The sequence below is a fragment of the Lygodium microphyllum genome, chromosome 22, assembly GCF_053477565.2.
Source record: "Lygodium microphyllum isolate KBCC chromosome 22, Lygodium_microphyllum_v1.1.10, whole genome shotgun sequence".
NCBI classification, from domain to species: domain Eukaryota; kingdom Viridiplantae; phylum Streptophyta; class Polypodiopsida; order Schizaeales; family Lygodiaceae; genus Lygodium; species Lygodium microphyllum.
In genome coordinates this window covers 44139812-44153535 of record NC_141156.1, presented here as the reverse complement: position 1 = coordinate 44153535, position 13724 = coordinate 44139812, and positions in this window count along the sequence as shown.

The following is a 13724-nucleotide window of genomic DNA, read 5'->3' as shown; positions in this document are numbered from 1 at the left end:
TGAAATACCCAAAAGCCCACACAAACTACTTGTACCCCTTTAGGTAGATAAACAAATTAGCTGAACATGATCACAAACATGGCTTTTCTTCCATCTACAAGAGTATAACCTTACATTTACATAGGGAAGAATAATTATGAGTCTTCATTCAACATGATATCCATGTTTCTGACGTGTGTAATTTACAAGAAAATGTACATTGGTGCAAGTGATCTTTTTAATGTTATTTCTAATTGTTAGTCAAATTAAGATACAACACATGATGGATCCTACTTTACAATTTGTTAGAATAATAAAGATTACAATCTCATACTTGTGTAATAAATCAATCTACAATGCAATGCACTTATATATGTAAATAGATTCTATAAAGTGCAAGTGAATTGTTTGTTATTGAGGTATATGATATAATATATGCTTTTTGACATTAAGATATAATATTTTGCATTTAGAAACCTAAACATAACATACGAAATGCCAATATTTCATAAAGAAGTCCCTCTCTTGCCATTGCTAAGAAGTCTCCTTTACCAATAGAACCTTTGGGAAACTACTTGAGCTTAACCAGCTATTGCCTCATCATTGCTAGTCTACCTATCACCACAACCAATAGGTTTAGTTGGTCTCCCTATTTGATCAGCCTACTATACTGTCAACCATTAGGCTTGAATTGCTTTTTGAGAACGTAGTGCGCAAGCAAGAAATTAAATATTTCATGATTATGGTTTAATTATTGACATTTTGTTGTACTAAGCTAATGTATTGTATTGTAAAGTAAGTTATTATGTTCCTTTTTTAAAAGAAGCTTGAAGTTTGCAATATGTCTCAAGGATTTACCCAAGGTTTGAATTCATGCATCAGTGTACACACCCAAATGCTTAGACCACCTTGGCAAAACCCCATTAGAATTCAAGGAGGCCATTCACTCACTCACTCATTCGCTCACTCGCTCACTCTCTCTCTCTATCTCACTCACTCACTCACTCTCACTCTCACACACTCTCTCTCTCTCTCTCTCTCTCTCTCTCTCTCTCTCTCTCTCTCTCTCTCTCTCTCTCTCTCTCTCTCTCTCTCTCTCTCTCTCCAAGTCCCATTAAATACCCCTTAATTTTGAAAGTCCCTTTTAAAGCACCCCCTTAATCTTCAAAGTATTACTTGATCGCAATTTGCCAAACTACAAACAAGCTCATGTTATGTCTAACAAGAAAGATAGCGATGACAAAGATGCACTTAAAAGAGAAGAACATAGAGATGGACAAATTAAGAAACAAGCATAAAGAGAAACTGAAGAAGCAAAAAAAAGAGGATCATTGTGAGCATCATAATTAGATCTATGGTGAGTTTTATTGTTGGATTTGTCATGGTTATCATTTAATTGTAGACTTGGTCCATAGTAAGCCAATGTCTTCTATTGGAAGGTAAATTGTTTTCTAACCTGCCCCCCTTTCTTTTTGAGAAACGTGAACTTTGAAAGATGCCTCAAGGATTTATTCAAGGTTTGAATTCATGCACCCATGTATACACAAGATGCTCAAACCACTTGGGTATAATATAATCCCATTGTCATTCAAGGAGGCCATTCACACACACACACACACACACACACACACACTCTCTCTCTCTCTCTCTCTCTCTCTCTCTCTCTCTCTCTCTCTCTCTCTCTCTCTCTCATTTCCTAATCTCTTCCATCTCATATGTCTTTAGTTTACCAATGTAAGTATGTTGATTTTATAAAGTTGTAAAGACTAACTAAAAGCATAATATTGATAACTTTTGGCATCATATGGTCCTTATTTAATATGGAATAATTAAAAGTAATAAAATATACAAAAGTCAGGCTTGGACTTGTGGTATTTCAAGATGTTCTAGTGAGTATTGCAAATCTAGGTTTCAACATTTGATTACTATAAAATGAGAACAAAATACCTTGCTTTAAAATAATAATGAGTCAAATGAGTTTAGAAATCAAATGATCTTTCAAGGCATTGACATCATTCCTAGTTGGATGGTGATAACGTTCAAAGCCAACTACATTTTGGAAATGGTTGCAAGTGTAGAGTCTTGAGTGCTCATGATTTGGTGATAATATTGTCTTTTGTGAGGCCTTAAGCTCTATGTAATCCAAGATTTTCTTTGTTAATACATACGATCTTTTTGGGTCTAAAAAAGTTTGAAGCGTAATGTGTTGCATTTTGTGTCTACTTTTGGATGCATAGTTATAAGATCATGAGGCAACAAGAATTGTTAGTAAATGTAATGGTCCTATCCACATGTGAAAACACGTTTCTTCTCTCTCTCTCTCTCTCTCTCTCTCTCTCTCTCTCTCTCTCTCTCTCTCTCTCTCTCTCTCTCTCTCTCTCTCTCTCTCTCTCTCTCTACACACACACACACACACATACACACACACACACACGCAAAAGATCACTTTTTACAAGAGTAATTCATTGCTTAGACTTAATAATGTTATTGCAATTGTACTTTTGATCATGCATAAAACAAAATACATTGATTTAAAAAAATAAGGAGTCAAATGATTACTAAATTGCATCTTGTTGCTTTTTAGCTCCTCTTATTGGGGGAAAAAATGTGGCATAACCTTACCTTATTTTGAAATATTTGAGTGTTCATTTCCTCATCTCTTGTATCCACTCCATACCCTTCAGAGTTCCTCTTCATTTTTCTTTCCATTCCATTGCACGTTTTTGCTCGCCATTTTCATGTGCCAAGGAGGTGTCCTCTTGAGCTACAAGAACCAATGCTTCGAGTGAGTTCATAGTCACTTATAATACACATGATGAGAAAGACAAGTGGATTCCCTTGACCACAGCAAAGTGGACAATCATGTAGCAAAGAAACTGAAAGAGTTCCTCGATAGCCAATCCTTTTTTATCATACTAGAAGGGCATAGCAACAGTTTTTAGGCTTAGTAGGACAATCAAAGAAGTGCACATGAATATTGAAAGTCCAAGATTATAAGGACAAGGTAGAATAGTCATTGCAAGGTAGTTCTTATTACAAGTGTAAGGTTTATTACATCTGAAGAAGATCTTTCTAAGATTTTTATTGGGTCCTAGTCTTTTATTACGAAAGAAACTAGGGATGTTGTTTACCGAGAGCATTCTCCTCCATCCAATTGGCATCCTCTTCAGGGTAGTCTTTTCACTAGATAAGATATTCTCTAATGGTTTAACTTCGGAGGGTACATTCTTTTATATCAAGTATGGGTTGAAGCTCAAGGACTCCTTGACTTGGCATTATAACTTATTGATCATCAAGAATATGATCAAGATTGGATACATAATCTTATAGAAGGCTAACATGAAATACATTGTGAAATTTCAAGTGTTCAGGAAAGTTGTAACTTGTAAGCATTGAGTCTCAAATGCTTGAGAATCTTGTATGGTCCACAGTATCTTAGGCTTAGCTTCTTGAATCGCCCCAAGGATAAAAAACTCTTCTTAGGACAAACACAAATAAAAACCATGTCTCCTTTCTTGAAGATTCATTCTTGTCTTCTTGGATCAACATATGATTTTTGTCAATCCTTGGTAGCCTGGATATCTTATCTGATAGCCTTAACTTGTTCATCCATCTCTTCCAACTTCTTCTTGAAAGCTTCTACTTTTAGGGTAGGATCAAAAATTTTAATGGGATTAGGCATTCTTATCCGTACAAAGCTTGGAATGGGGTCATCCAGATGCTTTAATGATAGGATGTATTGTAAGGAAACTCCACCAAAAGTAGGTATTGTATCAACCTCTTAGGCTCCTTGCAGTAGTAATATCTAAGTATGCCTTCAATGACTTGATTGACTCATTCACTTTGCCCATTAGTTTGAGGATGATAGGCTATATAGAAATAAAGTTGGGTACCAATGGCCTCAAATAAACTCTTTTAAAAATGAGAAATGAAGAGAGTCACGATTACTGATTATCCTTCTAGGCAATCCATGCAGCCTGAAGATCTCCTTCACAAAGATCCTTGAAATATTTGAAGCCTTATAACTGATTTTAACTAGCATACGAATGATAGAGAACCTTAAAGATTAAATTGTATCTCCCTTGGACGCTGGGTAATTCAACTACAAAATCCATGCTTATAAATTTCCACTTCATTTATGGGATGTCAAGTGATTAGAGCTTTCCTAGCATGCTTAGCCTTTAAAGTGATTAGAGCTTTCCTAGCATGCTTAGCCTTTACTCTTGGTAGCTTAGGCATTCAGTGACATATTTAAGCATGTACCCTTTGAGCTTTTCCCAATAAAATCTTCTTCTTACAGCGTTGAAAGTCTTTGCATATCCCAAATGCCCTAAGAAAGGTGGATCATGGGCTTCCCAAAGTATCTTCTTTTTGAGGTCTTGACTTCTTGGGATACATAGCCTCATCTTGAAGTAGACAAGTCATCCTTCTATAGAGAAGTTCAAATACTTAAACTTGAAATTAGGGTTTATCTTCTTGGATAGGACTTCTTTTATCATCTATTGATACCTTGGGTACCTACTTCTTTCTTAGCCATTTCTATGATTGAATTACTAAGCATTGATACCATTGCTATTAGAGATCTTGTCTTGAAGGGTTCTTCTAAGATAAGGGTGTTGAGAAAAGCTTTGTGGCTTAGGGCATCCACAATGGTATTTTCCTTGCCTGGCATATACTTGATCTTGAAGTCATACCCCTGCAAGACTTCTATCCATTGTTATAGCCTCATGTTTAGGTCTGGTTGAGTAAAGATCCATTTGAGACTTTTATGGGCAATGACTAAGATAAACTTGCTGCCAAGCAAATAGTGTGTCCATAATTTGAGAGCATGAATTACAATGAGTAACTACATAACATATGTAGCATAGTTCTTCTCATGAATCATCAACTTCCTAGAAGAATAGGCTATCACATGGCCTTCTTGCATGAGTACACAACTTAATGCAAGAGAGCTTGCATTAGTAATTACAACTTCAAATTCTTGATTCAAGTCTCCATGTTTCTTATTCATATTTATCTCAAGAAACATGTTCCTAGTGAAAAGCCTAGATGTAGATAGTATTCTAGAGTTTTTGGATATCAGGCGGGATACAAAGGTGAATGATGGAATCACTTGTAAGGTGCAACTAGATTCTATTGTTTGCAAGTACATAATTGGCACTCAAAACTTCATCGTGGCATGTTTGCATAGAAGCTGGCACCATATTTGTGGGAGTTGGTGTTGCTAGACTTATGAGGGATTCAATATAAGATATTGATGTTTGGCTACATTATGAACTTTTGATCATTATGAACTAGGTCACTTTGCATATCACAACAATTGAGGATAAACTTACAAAATGAAGACATCCAAAATCCTACTTCTTTTACCTTCCATGTTGATAATTAAAAGATAAAGTATTGTTTGCATTGTTTAATTCTTTGAATTCGCATGATCAAAGTATTTGCATTATGTTATTACATCATCTCTAATTACTCTCCTGTTTTCTTTTAGGTCCCAATATGGAAAGTGATAATAGATAACACTATGCATTTGTGTTAGAAATTCATTAATTAGACTTGTACATACGTATTTGTGGAGGCCATTACGTAGGCCTTTTCTACATAAGAAAGACCATCAGTTTGTACACAAGAAAGACAATACTACCAAAATAAATGTAATAAACAAGTTTGGTAATATGATAATATAATGTTGTTTTACATTTCCATTTTAAAATGTGTTGTATACAAAGTGATGAGCCTTTACAAAGATATATAGTTTAAGGCCTTGAAGGCTAGGGTGGATGATTTTCTTGAGGGCACTAGTAGTTATGTGGGTGGTGCGATGAGGTTGGAAAGGAGGTTGTGGGTAGTGGTGAGGTTGTGATTGGGAGTATTGATGTGCCTCCTCCATATCACACCACAATGCATCCATTTGTTGTGGGTGGTGGTGAGGTTGCGATTGGGAGTATTGATGTGCCTCCTCCACATCACACAACAATGCATCCATTTGTTGTGACCTCCTCTCACTACAACTCGCTTTACGACACCACCCTCAAGTGCAACCATTGCACAATTTTGTGTGATTCAATGTCAAATTATCAAATAGCATGTTCATATGCTTGCACAACCCTTATAGCTAGTCTTATTTGGCCTAGCACCTCCTATGCTCTCTCTCTCTCTCTCTCTCTCTCTCTCTCTCTCTCTCTCTCTCTCTCTCTCTCTCTCTCTCTCTCTCTCTCTCTCTCTCTCTCTCTCTCTCTCTCTCTCTCTCTCTCTCTCTCTCTCTCTCTCTCTCTCTCTCTCTCTCTCTCTCTCTCGATCCATCTCTTTGCTCCACCTCCTTTGCAGCATTTGGCAATTGCAGATGCAAAATGAATGGCGATAACTTTGAATTTCTTTACATTAAAGTTGGCATATATTTGTATGTCAATATCTTGCATAAAAATCATTGTTACAAAATGTGAGCTTGATTGGCAAAATAAGATTGCAAAAAAAAAAATCCACCCACATTTGGAATTTGAAACATATAGTATGAGAGAACAAATGCATTGACACATGTTCTCCACCCACAACAAACATCATCAGGCAAGATGTTATTTGTGGGACTTGCATAACTCATGGAATCATATTATTCACAATGTTTTGTTCTATAGAATGTGATCCAAAAAGCATACATGTTTGTGTGCAACTTTATAGACACGCGACAAGTTGATTTTCTTGACACAACCTTGAAATAACACAAACTAACCTCAGAGGAGAGATGTAGGTACTTATTGTTGGGCTTTTCTATGGTATCCCCAACCAACAATATTTACAAAATAACAAATGATCATATGCAAAAAGTCTTACATGATCAAAATCTAGTGTTGCATATGAAATTGGTCAAAATAGATAAAAGTTTTGAAGCACTACTATGAAAAATAGAATATAAGAAGCTAGTGTATAGACACAACTAGTACTCTTAATCAAGCAAGGTGAAAGCACGGTTTAGTGGTACAAAAAAGGACCTATTTTTTTTAAACCTATTTAGTGCTTCCATTGTCTCTTAACTTGGATTTTGGAGTATTTCATTTAAGGAGGATAGTTGAAATTCCAAGAGTACTCATATGGTCATAAAATACTAGGGCTCAAAGTGATGTGAAACAAGACACATTTGTGTATTATTACTTTGTTAAAGGGGGAAAGAAGTAACATGTTGCATGAAAAGACAAAAAGGAGAAGGGTTGAAAATATAATATCATGAATGATTATGATGGGGTGTGGATTTAAGTGAAGTTTAAATTGAGGTTAAAAAATGTCCACTCCTACATAGTCTAAATCTTGTTGTTCGCTTTGAGGGAGATTGATTGAGAGTGCACAATAAACTTGTGTAGGTTCCCTGCCCTAAATACAACACACCTTCTCCAAGCTCCATTAATTTCTCAATGCAGCCACTAAGCCTTGTTGCTATGCCTGCATGTGCCCAAGTTATGTTGTCCAAGCTACTTGAGTTTTTCCTTTGCATGTATGCTATTTTGTGGCTATTAGTTTCTAAAGATATGGTGTTAGGAGATATTTGGGATTTACTTTATTCGGTCTATTTTTTACGCATTTAGGACTTGATGCAATCTACCATTAGATGTTCTTAGTTCTGGCACATGTGGTTGTGCAATGGGTGCTACATGTTAAATCTTCCAATGCATGCATACGCTAGTTGTGGTCAAAGGTGACATCAAAGTAGCATTATTACATGTTCTCGCAGTAAGAGCTTATTGCAAATGGTTGAAGGGTTAAAGTATATAGAGAATGTCTAGCTTTGGATCTTTCTAGGATAGCTAGCACCAAATTCAATACTTTACAATCTCAAATTTTGTGGTTTCGGATTGTGCAAAAACTTTGCCAAGACTTTGCATTACTAGACGCTTTTGCTTTGTATCCATATACATTTCAGCACTTGAAAAGTTCCTATTTTTCCAAAATCATAATACACAAAGCATTGTTAACTGTCTTAAAGAGGGCTAGGGCATGTCTAACTCCATAGTATCAATCGACACTTTTCAAGAAAACTAAAATGGAAGAGTACCCATAGCAGTTGAGCAAGTTTTTCTATATAGTAGAGCTGTTGTACGTAGTTTGGAGGGGGTTCTTACAAATGACTTAAGCAACAATGCCATCCCTGAAGACCATTGGTTGATAATAGTCTTCAAGCACAAGCACCAAACAGGTGCAAATATCTATTTGATACACATGCACCCTCGTTGGTTGATTCTAGGTTGCTTTTCCACAATCTATATTAAGAAACACCCATCTTGTGGTGGTGAGATCATTGCCAAGCTTGTGTGTTGCTATGTGTTTGAGCAATGCCATGCCACAAAACAAAAGACCATGTAAGCCACAAAGTGGTATGGGCTAGGTTTGGGGAAAGCATAGTTCAGATGTGTAGGAGCATGCTAAGGGGGTTGGAATGGAAGCTTGAGACATGGAGAATGACGAATGGTGCTTCTGCTGTTGGTATCCCTCTTGAGAAGAAGCCTCCCTCGACACAGTTTGTGAGCAACATGGGTACAAAGACAACTCTTGGGTATGCAAGGTCACTTTGTGATTACACTCCTCTTAGAGTATTGGTGGAGAGGATGCCTAGCAAGACCAAGGATAAATTTTGTATGTTGTTGGAGTTGAAGACTTTGATCTAGCAAAAGAAGGAGTTGTTGCTAAGGTATGAGGGGTTGAATGTAGTGGCCAAGTGCATAAATGATGACATTAAAGTGTAGAAGCATGACTCCAAGAGCTCCAACATAAAATTTTATATGATATAGATACGGGTTGAAAAAGAGCTTGATTTTGAACATGTATACTCAATGCACTTTGTCTCAGTTTGTCATTGATACTGCTATTATATGGAAACCCTTAGTAGAGCTCTTTAGCTGACTAGTGTTTGTAAAGATTCTCAAAGTTTTGGTTGTTCTAGTCCTCTTTGATACATTTGGTGCTCATTGGTATATTAGGTAAATCTGGTACATTTGAAATTATAGGGTAGATTTTGTGCTTTTTGGTACTCTATGATATTAAGGTGCTCTTTCAATCTTTGGTACATTTGGCACTTTTTGGTACTACCTCAGAATATTTTTGGTGCTAAGGTTCTTTTTAAAACCGTCTATAAGTATTTTTTGTATCTTTTCATAGTTCTAGTCCTCTTTGGTACATCGTAGCTCCTTGGTACATTTGGTGCATTTGTAGTTTTTGGTACATTTGGTAATTCTTGGTACTCTCTCTAGCTACTTTTGGTACTAAAGTGCTTTTTGGTACCACCTCTAGCTCCTTTTTTATATATCTTGGTAGTTCTACTCCTATTTGGTATATTTTAAGCTCTCTAGTATTTGAAACATTTGGTACATTTGGTGCCTTTTGATACCTTGGTACCAAGTTGTTTTCTATTTCTCTTTAGTACCTTTGGCACATTTTAGTACTGCCCGTAGCTATTTTCGGCACTATGTCTAGCTATTATTAGTATCTTTGGGTAGTTTTGGTCCTCTTTTGGTACATTTGGTGCTTCTTTGTATTACATGCGGATTTTTCGTAGTTATGGTCCTCTTTGGTACATTTCAAGCTCTGTGCTATTTGAAGCATTTGATAGACTATGGTACATTGGGTACCCTTTGGTACCTTTGATACTAAGTTGTTGTCCAATCCTCTTTGGTACTTTTGGTGCATTTTAGTAGTCCATTTTTTGTTTTCTACTTCTCTTTGGTACCTTTGTGCATTTTAGTAGTAGCTTTAGCTATTTTTTGTATTGCATCTAGCTATTATTGGTATCTTTTGGTAGTTTTGGTCCTCTTTTGGTATATTTGGTGGTGTTTTGTACATTTGTGCTTCTTAGTACTACCTTTGGCTTTTCCATAGTTCTAGTCCTCTTTGGTACTTTGGTTCTTTTGTATATTTTGATAGTGTTGGTCCTATTTGATACATTTCAAGCTCTCTGGTATTTGAAGCATTTGGTGGACTTTGGTACATTTGGTGCTAAGTTGTTTTCTAGTTCTCTTTAATACCTTTGATGCATCTTACCACTATCTCTGACTATTTTTTATACTACATTTGGATATCATTGGTATCTTTTATTAGTTATGGTACTCTTTGGCAATTTTGGTGCTCTCTCTAGTACATTGGGTGCTTCTTAGTACTACATCTTTCTTTTTTTGACAGTTGGTTCAATTTCTACATTTTGGCATTGTCTACACTACTTGGAATTGTCTAGGTCTAGGTAGATAGATTGGTATTTTTGGTACTGCCCGAATGATGTTTGAGAGAATTGGTACTACTAATACCTAGTTTGGTTCTGCTTGGATGATGTTTGGTAGGATATTATTTTTTGGTCATGGATCGAAAGATATTTGATAGTAGACTATTTTCATGTCGTAGGTCAAATAATGTTTGGTAGCCAGCTTTTGTGGTATTTTGTTTTTGTGAATTTAATCCTCTTTATTTTTTTCACTTGAGAGTCACAATACAACAAGCTAGAGCGTGCTTGCAACAAGGAAGGACATGTCCACATGGACTTTATCAATCAAGTGATTACTTACATGAAGAATGGGAAGAGGTTCACCCTCTTTCCTAGGCAACATATTGTAGAGCAAGATAAGACCATGCATGTGTTTGACATTTGTGTTGTGTGTGAGGAGTCGGTGAATCAACACATGTTGTGGCCAACTTCATGCTTGAATGCAAGCATCAATACCACCTCAATGCCACCCACTTTGCTTTTGTGAAACTTTACATACCCGTGGTTTTTGTGTAAAAGGGGTGCATTGAAATAAGTGTGTGGCACCGACAAAAGCATGGATCACTAGGCACTACAATTGTGAAGAGTAAGTTGGCATTATTACCCATAATACTAATTTTATGTCTCAATTACAATGTTGATTTGGTGTGATCATGCTTTTGGAATCATTTGTGGTTACTACGTAAATGAGGAACATGTAGCTGGTCGTTGAAGATGGGAAGACTACATATAATGTGAAGTATGATTGTCCAGGACTAGCAAAGTCTGTTGCAAGCAATATGTTTGAGGACTCATATAGTTGGGAGAAGGTACACAATGTCCTATGGGATTGAAAGTCTATTGAAATGGAGGGTGTGGTGGAACTAGATGGGGTCATAATAGGGGACAACTAGGGAAGCTTTGATACAGAGGAAAGGGCCATTGCTAGAGGCAAAGACATCCTAGGAGCTAGTGTTGTTGAACTTGTGATAATCAATGATGACATGCTAGATGTGGAGCACACTAAGGTTGAGAAAGCCTCTTCCATTGATGAGATGCAGCTACATGTTGTTGAGGCTCAAGGGGATCTAGATACTATTAATATGAAAAGTGGGGGAGGGGTTGCTAGTAGGAAGAAGGGGGGCAGTAGGAGGTTGGCAAGAAGAATAGAAAAGATGCCAAAGAGGGCATGGTTCTTGACAATGGTAGCAATCTGGTGGATAAGGTTGATGGGATAGAGGGTTATGGGAGAGTCAACCCTGTGATAGAGGCTTCTCTATTACACTTATGAGCCATGAATTGCTTGACCCTCAAAGATTGTGAAAGTAGTTGAGAACTAGTTATTTGAAGCCACTTTTACCACATTTTTCATGCAATCTAGATGGTTCCGATTATGTATTACGTACTATTTTTCATAAAAAATAACGAAAGTTAAGTTGTAAAACTGTATTTGATGGTGCTAAGGTGGAGTTAGAAGTAGAGGAGTTCGAGATATTTTAGTTGAGAATTTTTAGAGAGAAAAAATTAGTAAGTGGCAGAAGGCAATTATAGAATGAGATTTTTAGTGGATGCATGTAAAATTTTCGAGATAAAAGAAATGTGTATGCATAGAATTTAAGTCAAGAAACCGTGGGTGGGGTCAAAGATGCGGAAAGGTGCCAATGGAAACTAGTTCAAGTGTCAAACCTAAAAATTTAAAATAATGGACAATCAAGAAGAGGGGGAAATCACGTAGAGATAGTAATTTTCAACAAGTTTAAGAAGGAATTAGAAGATATTAGCAAGAAACAAAGGAGATTAGAAGATTTGTAGATTTCTCGCTGTAAAGGAGGAGGAAAGCAAGCACCAGCATCATCAAATATAGTCGATGATCTTTCTTTATTTCATTGAATGAGTACTTTCATTTTTAATTAAAATTGAAGAAGAATGCATAGTTTGAGTGGAATTGGTCTTAAATGTATTGATCTTTTGGTTTTTGGGTTTCAAATGAAAAGAGTGGAAAATAATTTCTACATCAAATGAATCGAGATGATAAGAAAATGGTAGAAAACAGACCAAAAATTATATTTTTAGGCTCTAATTAATGGATATTAAGGATTCTGAGTACGGTTAATAAATAGTGAGTTGAAATAGAGTTAAAACATAATGAAATGAATCTAATAATGAAATATCATCCTCTAGCAATGAATCTTTTGAAAGATATACCTGTTTTAGTGATGAAAATGCCAATTTTTAGCTGTAATTAGTGTTAATTAAGAGTATTAATGAGAGATTAAGAGTAAAAATCCAAGTTAGAGTTAAATTATGATAAGGCAAACTTATATTTAAATTTTTAGCTCTTTTGGTTCTCTCTATTTGAAGACATATAATTTTTAAGGGTGGAAATGGTAATTTTTGGATATAGCTAGTGTATAATTAGTGGATATTAGGAGAAATGTATATATTTACTTATGCAAATTAGTGTTCATGTTGCATCTCTTGTGCAGAATGCCTCATTAAGAGGATCTAAAGCTTTATGTTCAAGAATAATTAATTTGAATATTTTTATTGTTGGGGATAAAGGCGCCTCTGCCTAGCTGCCCATGTATTACTACACTGATAGTACCCGCACCTGGACACTACAAGAGGCGGCAAGCACCCATCATCGTTACTTTATTCTTAATTTTTTTAATGACAGATGAATAAAGGGAAGGTTGGTCACACATTGTGACTGTTGGAGTTTCCACATTGTGACTCTCTCTCTCTCTCTCTCTCTCTCTCTCTCTCTCTCTCTCTCTCTCTCTCTCTCTCTCTCTCTCTCTCTCTCTCTCTCTCTCTCTCTCTCTCTCTCTCTCTCTCTCTCTCTCTCTCTCTCTCTCTCTCTCTCTCTCTCTCTCTCTCTCTCTCTTGCTCTTGCTCTCCCATGCAAGCTTTGATCCTTCTCACCTTTCAAGTGGCATCAAAGCATGGTTGCTTGAGTATTCGAGCTTGTTACGTGACTCCTTCAGCATTCATTCGAATCCCTACACCATTGGTTCTCACTCTTTGCAGTCATATCTGACTCCTACAAGCTCCCCAACTTCATGAGCACCTACTTGGCCCATTTCGTGTCCTCTCGCTTCTTGTGACACCTACACTCTACCAATGACTTTGCCCTTCAAGAGGGAGCTCCTGGGGGTCCTTGACTACCCCCCCAACCTTGCCTTGACCTTGCCCAGCCCTTCCACAGGCCCCAGATCGATTTGCGCCATCATGTGACTTGTAGGAGCTTCTTCCTTAGCTTGACATTGATCTTCTCCAGCTACTCCAGCCATTGGGCACTTTGATAGGTCTTGTTTGATGCCTAGAAGCATACTTGGAGCCTAACATTGAAGCGTTGAGCATTGGTATTGATTTGGTCCTAATTTAGTAGTATTTTGGGACTGTCATAACAGTCCACATGCTGTTATAAATAGTGTTACACTGACATTTGATGCTACATCTTGGTTGGCATTGACATTTGATGCTTGCTTGGGGTCCCGAATGGTCCCTGAATGTTAGGGGAATATAT